This window comes from Electrophorus electricus, unplaced genomic scaffold (assembly GCF_041902795.1).
Source record: "Electrophorus electricus isolate QZ-2024a unplaced genomic scaffold, ASM4190279v1 Scaffold162, whole genome shotgun sequence".
NCBI lineage: Eukaryota > Metazoa > Chordata > Actinopteri > Gymnotiformes > Gymnotidae > Electrophorus > Electrophorus electricus.
In genome coordinates this window covers 90,001-100,000 of record NW_027658443.1, presented here as the reverse complement: position 1 = coordinate 100,000, position 10,000 = coordinate 90,001, and the positions used below count along the sequence as shown (strand labels likewise).

The following is a 10,000-nucleotide window of genomic DNA, read 5'->3' as shown; positions in this document are numbered from 1 at the left end:
CTTGCTAGGCATGAAGGTGTGACATCCAGGGCCTGGAAGTCTGGTGGTAGTAGTAGTATGATTTAAAGGCACAAAGTGATTGAAGTGTGCCCAGGCCCAGATCTACTTTGCTGGGCATGACTGTGTTTGACCTCTTGGGCCTGGAAGTCTGGTAGTAGTAGTAGTAGTAGTAGTATGATTTAAAGGTCCAAAGTGAATGAAGTGTGCCCAGGCCCAGAGCTACTTTGCTGGGCATGACTGTGTTTGACCTCTTGGGCCTGGAAGTCTATTTCTAGGCTTATATAAAGGGTCAAACTTCTTGAAGTGTGCCCAGGCCCAGAGCTACTTTGCTGGGCATGACTGTGTTTGACCTCTTGGGCCTGGAAGTCTGGTAGTAGTAGTAGTATGATTTAAAGGCACAAATTGATTGAAGTGTGCCCAGGCCCAGAGCTACTTTGCTGTGCATGACTGTGTTTGACCTCTTGGCTCTGGAAGTCTATTTCTAGGCTTATATAAAGGGTCAAACTTCTTGAAGTGTGCCCAGGCCCAGAGCTACTTTGCTGGGCATGAATGTGTTTGAACTCTTGGGCCTGGAAGTCTGGTGGTAGTAGTAGTATGATTTAAAGGTACAAAGTGAATGAAGTGTGCCCAGGCCCAGAGCTACTTTGCTGGGCATGACTGTGTTTGACGTCTTGGGCCTGGAAGTCTGGTAGTAGTAGTATGATTTAAAGGTACAAAGTGAATGAAGTGTGCCCAGGCCCAGAGCTACTTTGCTGGGCATGACTGTGTTTGACCTCTTGGGCCTGGAAGTCTATTTCTAGGCTTATATAAAGGGTCAAACTTCTTGAAGTGTGCCCAGGCCCAGAGCTACTTTGCTGGGCATGACTGTGTTTGACCTCTTGGGTCTGGAAGTCTGGTAGTAGTAGTAGTATGATTTAAAGGCACAAAGTGATTGAAGTGTGCCCAGGCCCAGAGCTACTTTGCTGGGCATGACTGTGTTTGACCTCTTGGCTCTGGAAGTCTATTTCTAGGCTTATATAAAGGGTCAAACTTCTTGAAGTGTGCCCAGGCCCAGAGCTACTTTGCTGGGCATGACTGTGTTTCACCTCTTGGGCCTGGAAGTCTGGTAGTAGTAGTATGATTTAAAGGCACAAAGTGATTGAAGTGTGCCCAGGCCCAGAGCTACTTTGCTGGGCATGAATGTGTTTGACCTCTTGGGCCTGGAAGTCTGGTGGTAGTAGTAGTATGATTTAAAGGTACAAAGTGAATGAAGTGTGCCCAGGCCCAGAGCTACTTTGCTGTGCATGACTGTGTTTGAACTCTTGGGCCTGGAAGTCTATTTCTAGGCTTATATAAAGGGTCAAACATCTTGAAGTGTGCCCAGGCCCAGAGCTACTTTGCTGGGCATGACTGTGTTTGACCTCTTGGGCCTGGAAGTCTATTTCTAGGCTTATATAAAGGGTCAAACTTCTTGAAGTGTGCCCAGGCCCAGAGCTACTTTGCTGGGCATGACTGTGTTTGACCTCTTGGGCCTGGAAGTCTGGTAGTAGTAGTATGATTTAAAGGCACAAATTGATTGAAGTGTGCCCAGGCCCAGAGCTACTTTGCTGTGCATGACTGTGTTTGACCTCTTGGCTCTGGAAGTCTATTTCTAGGCTTATATAAAGGGTCAAACTTCTTGAAGTGTGCCCAGGCCCAGAGCTACTTTGCTGGGCATGAATGTGTTTGAACTCTTGGGCCTGGAAGTCTGGTGGTAGTAGTAGTATGATTTAAAGGCACAAAGTGATTGAAGTGTGCCCAGGCCCAGAGCTACTTTGCTGTGCATGACTGTGGTTGACCTCTTGGCCCTGGAAGTCTGGTGGTAGTAGTAGTATGATTTAAAGGCACAAAGTGATTGAAGTGTGCCCAGGCCCAGAGCTACTTTGCTGGGCATGACTGTGTTTGACCTCTTGGGCCTGGAAGTCTGGTAGTAGTAGTATGATTTAAAGGTACAAAGTGAATGAAGTGTGCCCAGGCCCAGAGCTACTTTGCTGGGCATGACTGTGTTTGACGTCTTGGGCCTGGAAGTCTGGTAGTAGTAGTATGATTTAAAGGTACAAAGTGAATGAAGTGTGCCCAGGCCCAGAGCTACTTTGCTGGGCATGACTGTGTTTGACCTCTTGGGCCTGGAAGTCTATTTCTAGGCTTATATAAAGGGTCAAACTTCTTGAAGTGTGCCCAGGCCCAGAGCTACTTTGCTGGGCATGACTGTGTTTGACCTCTTGGGTCTGGAAGTCTGGTAGTAGTAGTAGTATGATTTAAAGGCACAAAGTGATTGAAGTGTGCCCAGGCCCAGAGCTACTTTGCTGGGCATGACTGTGTTTGACCTCTTGGCTCTGGAAGTCTATTTCTAGGCTTATATAAAGGGTCAAACATCTTGAAGTGTGCCCAGGCCCAGAGCTACTTTGCTGGGCATGAATGTGTTTGAACTCTTGGGCCTGGAAGTCTGGTGGTAGTAGTAGTATGATTTAAAGGCACAAAGTGATTGAAGTGTGCCCAGGCCCAGAGCTACTTTGCTGTGCATGACTGTGGTTGACCTCTTGGCCCTGGAAGTCTATTTCTAGGCTTATATAAAGGGTCAAACTTCTTGAAGTGTGCCCAGGCCCAGAGCTACTTTGCTGTGTATGACTGTGTGACCTCTTGGCCCTGGAATTCTGGTGGTAGTAGTAGTATGATTTAAAGGCACAAAGTGAATGAAGTGTGCCCAGGCCCAGAGCTACTTTGCTGGGCATGACTGTGTTTGACCTCTTGGGCCTGGAAGTCTGGTAGTAGTAGTATGATTTAAAGGCACAAAGTGATTGAAGTGTGCCCAGGCCCAGAGCTACTTTGCTGGGCATGACTGTGTTTGACCTCTGGGGCCTGGAAGTCTGGTGGTAGTAGTAGTATGATTTAAAGGTACAAAGTGAATGAAGTGTGCCCAGGCCCAGAGCTACTTTGCTGGGCATGACTGTGTTTGAACTCTTGGGCCTGGAAGTCTATTTCTAGGCTTATATAAAGGGTCAAACTTCTTGAAGTGTGCCCAGGCCCAGAGCTACTTTGCTGGGCATGACTGTGTTTGACCTCTTGGGCCTGGAAGTCTGGTAGTAGTAGTAGTAGTAGTAGTAGTAGTAGTAGTAGTATGATTTAAAGGTACAAAGTGAATGAAGTGTGCCCAGGCCCACAGCTACTTTGCTGGGCATGACTGTGTTTGACCTCTTGGGCCTGAAAGTCTATTTCTAGGCTTATATAAAGGGTCAAACTTCTTGAAGTGTGCCCAGGCCCAGAGCTACTTTGCTGGGCATGACTGTGTTTGACCTCTGGGGCCTGGAAGTCTGGTAGTAGTAGTATGATTTAAAGACACAAAGTGATTGAAGTGTGCCCAGGCCCAGAGCTACTTTGCTGGGCATGAATGTGTTTGAACTCTTGGGCCTGGAAGTCTGGTAGTAGTAGTATGATTTAAAGGTACAAAGTGAATGAAGTGTGCCCAGGCCCAGAGCTACTTTGCTGTGCATGACTGTGTTTGACCTCTTGGCTCTGGAAGTCTATTTCTAGGCTTATATAAAGGGTCAAACTTCTTGAAGTGTGCCCAGGCCCAGAGCTACTTTGCTGGGCATGACTGTGTTTGACCTCTGGGGCCTGGAAGTCTGGTAGTAGTAGTATGATTTAAAGGCACAAAGTGATTGAAGTGTGCCCAGGCCCAGAGCTACTTTGCTGGGCATGATTCTGTGACCTCTTGGGTCTGGAAATGTGGTACTTTGAAGGATTAAAAGAGTGAAACGGTCTGAAGTGTGCGCAGGTGTAAAGCAACCTTGCTAGGCATGAAGGTGTGACCTCCAGGGCCTGGAAGTCTGGTGGTAGTAGTAGTATGATTTAAAGGCACAAAGTGATTGAAGTGTGCCCAGGCCCAGAGCTACTTTGCTGGGCATGACTGTGTTTGACCTCTTGGGCCTGGAAGTCTGGTGGTAGTAGTAGTATGATTTAAAGGCACAAAGTGATTGAAGTGTGCCCAGGCCCAGAGCTACTTTGCTGGGCATGACTGTGTTTGACCTCTTGGCTCTGGAAGTCTATTTCTAGGCTTATATAAAGGGTCAAACTTCTTGAAGTGTGCCCAGGCCCAGAGCTACTTTGCTGTGTATGACTGTGTGACCTCTTGGCCCTGGAATTCTGGTGGTAGTAGTAGTATGATTTAAAGGCACAAAGTGAATGAAGTGTGCCCAGGCCCAGAGCTACTTTGCTGGGCATGACTGTGTTTGACCTCTTGGGCCTGGAAGTCTGGTAGTAGTAGTATGATTTAAAGGCACAAAGTGATTGAAGTGTGCCCAGGCCCAGAGCTACTTTGCTGGGCATGAATGTGTTTGAACTCTTGGGCCTGGAAGTCTATTTCTAGGCTTATATAAAGGGACAAACTTCTTGAAGTGTGCCCAGGCCCAGAGCTACTTTGCTGTGTATGACTGTGTGACCTCTTGGCCCTGGAATTCTGGTGGTAGTAGTAGTAGTAGTAGTATGATTTAAAGGTACAAAGTGAATGAAGTGTGCCCAGGCCCAGAGCCAGGCCTGGGCAGCAGGGGGCGCTCCTGGCCATGCCCAGCGAGTTTCGTGCGAATCGGACCTGGTCCGGAAGAGATACGAAGGGAAAACTCATTACTCGTCGGGGTGGCACATCCAGGCTCTCGACCCTCCCAAAGCGTCCGACCAGGGTGCACCCTGCCGGGCATGGTTAGCCGCCAGCCCCCTTCCTGGAGGTCTGGTTGGCACGGGGTTTTGATTTTTCGGTTTCATATCTCTGGGCTCCTTGGGAGCAGAAAGTCGGTTGAGGGCCCTTTGGAAAGAGCCGGGGCTGCCGTTTAACGCTGTCCAAGCGGCAGGCGAAGCGCACCCACCGTTTTTACGCTATGATTTTTTAAAACCGCCGGGGCGGCAAACACAGGGCCGGTCGGGTTTGAAGACGAATATCTCTTCGGCCCTTGGGAGGAGAGAAGCAGCGCGGGTCACCTTTGAACGCGCTCGCTGCCAGGAACGTCTGGCGTAAAAGTTTCGTGGGAATCGGACGTTCCTAGGCTGAGAAGCGAGCGCCCGCCCTCGGGCGGTCGGGGGCCCCTTTCTCATTCCCCGTCTGGGCTAAAAATACGAGGTCGGACCCGATGGACTCGGGAGACTGGAGAGTACCAGGGAGACCCTGGAAGCAGGCGACCCGACCCACGCTTCGCTGTCTCCTCGGCCCTCGGGAGTAGAAGCGCGGGGACGGTGGCGTGGGCAGCAGGGGGCGCTCCTGGCCATGCCCAGCGAGTTTCGTGCGAATCGGACCTGGTCCGGAAGAGATACGAAGGGAAAACTCATTACTCGTCGGGGTGGCACATCCAGGCTCTCGACCCTCCCAAAGCGTCCGACCAGGGTGCACCCTGCCGGGCATGGTTAGCCGCCAGCCCCCTTCCTGGAGGTCTGGTTGGCACGGGGTTTTGATTTTTCGGTTTCATATCTCTGGGCTCCTTGGGAGCAGAAAGTCGGTTGAGGGCCCTTTGGAAAGAGCCGGGGCTGCCGTTTAACGCTGTCCAAGCGGCAGGCGAAGCGCACCCACCGTTTTTACGCTATGATTTTTTAAAACCGCCGGGGCGGCAAACACAGGGCCGGTCGGGTTTGAAGACGAATATCTCTTCGGCCCTTGGGAGGAGAGAAGCAGCGCGGGTCACCTTTGAACGCGCTCGCTGCCAGGAACGTCTGGCGTAAAAGTTTCGTGGGAATCGGACGTTCCTAGGCTGAGAAGCGAGCGCCCGCCCTCGGGCGGTCGGGGGCCCCTTTCTCATTCCCCGTCTGGGCTAAAAATACGAGGTCGGACCCGATGGACTCGGGAGACTGGAGAGTACCAGGGAGACCCTGGAAGCAGGCGACCCGACCCACGCTTCGCTGTCTCCTCGGCCCTCGGGAGTAGAAGCGCGGGGACGGTGGCGTGGGCAGCAGGGGGCGCTCCTGGCCATGCCCAGCGAGTTTCGTGCGAATCGGACCTGGTCCGGAAGAGATACGAAGGGAAAACTCATTACTCGTCGGGGTGGCACATCCAGGCTCTCGACCCTCCCAAAGCGTCCGACCAGGGTGCACCCTGCCGGGCTAAGAGAACAGCCAGGTGAACCCTGGAGGTTCCGAACTCCAGACCCCTGGACCCGACGGCTCAGTCCGCCTCAGGTGCACTACAGAGGTCCTCGGGCTGTCCCTGAGTGCATTAAAACGGAAATCAGAATTACTCCCCCGGGTGGCACTTCCAGGCTCTCGACCCTCCCAAAGTGTCCGACCAGGGTGCACCCTGCCGGGCATGGTTAGCCGCCAGCCCCCTTCCTGGAGGTCTGGTTGGCACGGGGTTTTGCAAATAGGTCCCGTCGGGTATATGGGAGAGCAAAGAGAATCAATGGGGTCCAAGCACTAAATTCATCCAGTGGCGTTCTCTGGAAGCCCAAGGGGAGTCCGAGGGGTGTTCGGCCGGCAAGGGGAGCTCTCCCTCGGACACATGATCAAACGCCTGTCCCCTACCGGAAAGTGGTGTGCTCTGGATGCCCCCCCCCCCCATCCCCCGAGGGGGGTGCTTATCCCGCGAGGGGAGCCCTCCTCGGGTTAAGTGAACCATCATGCCGATTCCCCTATGGAAGTGGGCACATCCAGGCACACAGTCTGCTTTGCTCTCCCCGACCCGAGTGCGTCTGTTGGGCTGAGTGTACGCCCAGGCAACTGGATCCAATGGCTCAGTCCGCCGCAGCGTGCTTCGACGATGGGTCGTACAGCCATGCCACCAGGGTGGGCGTGTTTGTAAATGTACCAGTGGATTCTCGTCGGCCTGCCACATCCATGGTATCGACCCACCAGGCCTGTCCGACCAGGGGTTGACCCTGGACGGGCACGGTCTGTGGTTTGGCCCTTGTCCTAGATGAAATCGGGCACGGGGTTTTCTGGCCAGGTACCATCGGGTTACTGGGAGAGCGGCTTCGGTCTCCAGGTGAGACCAATGGTGAAGCAGCACGAGGCAATGGAGAGCATGCAAAGCGATGGGGAAGCCATGCACGGCAATGGCCACGAAAAAAAAAAAAAAATCACCACGGAAGGAACGTGAAGAACAAGGAGGAGTGTAGTGACACTGCCCAAAGCTGCCCGGTGTTGCAGGGGTCTATTGGTGTGTTGCTTCCTTGTTTGGTAGAGTGGAGTACCAGACCCGCCAGGGGTAGGCAAACCATTCCCCCTACGGTAAGTGAGGAGCCAGCCATTTGACGAGCGGGTGTCCACGTGTACGGGTGCGAGCGCTATCCCCCACACGGGGTTAGGCCACGGCCTTAGGTGGACGTCTGCCGACCAGCCCCGGCTGATCCAGAACTTCTGATGTGGAGAGCGGTTTTGACAGATCCTCCCTGGTTCTAGCGGGTCAAGCCTCTGATGGGGGGTGGGGGTTATTTGTAACCCATCCCAGAACTCTCTGGGGGAGACTCAGACGGCCAGTCTGTCTACTCAGTTGTCCTATACTGGTGTCTGTGGTTTGGGAGGAAGGGAGTGCCCTGCTTTGTTGGCCTCCTCTTCAAACCTACCTGGGCCCACGAATCACTCTTCTTGGTTACATCACGAAACGTAGGTTGAGCGAGGCTAGGGGGGAGGGAATTCGACGAGGTCTTTCCCTTGTCCCCCCACCAGCGGCCAACGAAAATCAAAACGGCGTGAAGAGAGGGAACGCCGAAAGCACCTGGAGTCGGCCGTCCGCACCTCCGGAGGAGGTGGACGGGGTACGGTGCGGGCATGACCGGATGGGACAGCTTTGCATCAAGGTGAGAGGTCGGCGTCCGAAGGCCAGAGGGCGGTGCGCGAGCACGTTTACACTGGCCGCGGAAGCTGTCCTGGGTAGCCCTGTATGGCGTCTGGACCTGACGGCGCACGCACTTACAACCCGCTGCTTCCTAGCCCCCGGAAGGGGAGGCGGATGTCACTCGTGGTTCATCCCAGACCACGGTGCAAACTACCTGGTTGATCCTGCCAGTAACATATGCTTGTCTCAAAGATTAAGCCATGCAGGTCTAAGTGCACACGGCCGGTACAGTGAAACTGCGAATGGCTCATTAAATCAGTTATGGTTCCTTTGATCGCTCCACACGTTACTCGGATAACTGTGGTAATTCTAGAGCTAATACATGCAAACGAGCGCTGACCCTTCGGGGGATGCGTGCATTTATCAGACCCAAAACCCATCCGGGGGGCTCGGGCCCCCCGGCCGCTTTGGTGACTCTAGATAACCTCGGGCCGATCGCGCGCCCTCCGCGGCGGCGACGTCTCATTCGAATGTCTGCCCTATCAACTTTCGATGGTACCATAGTCGGCTACCATGGTGACCACGGGTAACGGGGAATCAGGGTTCGATTCCGGAGAGGGAGCCTGAGAAACGGCTACCACATCCAAGGAAGGCAGCAGGCGCGCAAATTACCCATTCCCGACACGGGGAGGTAGTGACGAAAAATAACGATACAGGTCTCTTTCGAGGCCCTGTAATCGGAATGAGCGTATCCTAAACCCATGGGTGAGGACCCATTGGAGGGCAAGTCTGGTGCCAGCAGCCGCGGTAATTCCAGCTCCAATAGCGTATATTAAAGTTGCTGCAGTTAAAAAGCTCGTAGTTGGATGTCGGGAGTGGGCTGGCGGTCCGCCGCGAGGCGTGCCACCGCCTGTCTCAGACCCTGTCTCCCGGTGCCCCCCGGATGCCCTTGGCTGGGTGTCCGGACGGGGCTCGGAGCGTTTACTTTGAAAAAATTAGAGTGTTCAAAGCGGGCCCGCTTCTCGCCTGAATACCTGAGCTAGGAATAATGGAATAGGACTCCGGTTCTATTTTGTGGGTTTCCTGAACCAGGGCCATGATTAAGAGGGACGGCCGGGGGCATTCGTATTGCGCCGCTAGAGGTGAAATTCTTGGACCGGCGCAAGACGGACGAAAGCGAAAGCATTTGCCAAGAATGTTTTCATTAATCAAGAACGAAAGTCGGAGGTTCGAAGACGATCAGATACCGTCGTAGTTCCGACCGTAAACTATGCCGACCCGCGATCCGGCGGCGTTATTCCCATGACCCGCCGGGCAGCGTGAGGGAAACCACGAGTCTGTGGGTTCCGGGGGGAGTATGGTTGCAAAGCTGAAACTTAAAGGAATTGACGGAAGGGCACCACCAGGAGTGGAGCCTGCGGCTTAATTTGACTCAACACGGGAAACCTCACCCGGCCCGGACACGGAAAGGATTGACAGATTGATAGCTCTTTCTCGATTCTGTGGGTGGTGGTGCATGGCCGTTCTTAGTTGGTGGAGCGATTTGTCTGGTTAATTCCGATAACGAACGAGACTCCGGCATGCTAAATAGTTACGCGGCCCTCCGCGGTCGGCGTCAAACTTCTTAGAGGGACAAGTGGCGTTCAGCCACGCGAGATGGAGCAATAACAGGTCTGTGATGCCCTTAGATGTCCGGGGCTGCACGCGCGCCACAATGGTTGGATCAGCGTGTGCCTACCCTACACCGAGAGGTGCGGGTAATCCGCTGAACCCCATTCGTGATGGGGACTGGGGATTGCAATTATTCCCCATGAACGAGGAATTCCCAGTAAGCGCGGGTCATAAGCTCGCGTTGATTAAGTCCCTGCCCTTTGTACACACCGCCCGTCGCTACTACCGATCGGATGGTTTAGTGAGGTCCTCGGATCGGCCCCGCCGGGGCTCCTCGCGGGCCTTGGCGGAGCGCCGAGAAGTCGATCAAACTTGACTATCTAGAGGAAGTAAAAGTCGTAACAAGGTTTTCGTAGGTGAACCTGCGAAAGGATCATTAACGGGTAACGCTGTCCGGCGTGCCTCCTCTCCCGACCCCCTCGACTTCGCCGTCCCCCCGCGTCGGGGCCCAGGGTCGAAAGGGTCTTCGGGGTTGCTGTTACACGTGGTCGCTTGCAGGTCAGGCTGGACAGAAGGCATAAAGGAGGAGCCTAGTCCCTCCCACCCCTTCCTCGTCCTCCG

The 10,000-nt window shown here is 53.8% G+C and overlaps 1 non-coding gene across 1 annotated transcript; it reads left to right on the top strand.

Moving 5' to 3' along the window:
- Positions 1-7,979: 7,979 nt before the first annotated feature.
- LOC145654832 (18S ribosomal RNA) lies at positions 7,980-9,818 on the top strand. Its single transcript, XR_014121020.1, has one exon. It is a non-coding gene; the product is annotated as an 18S ribosomal RNA (ribosomal RNA).
- The last annotated feature ends 182 nt before the right edge of the window (positions 9,819-10,000 follow it).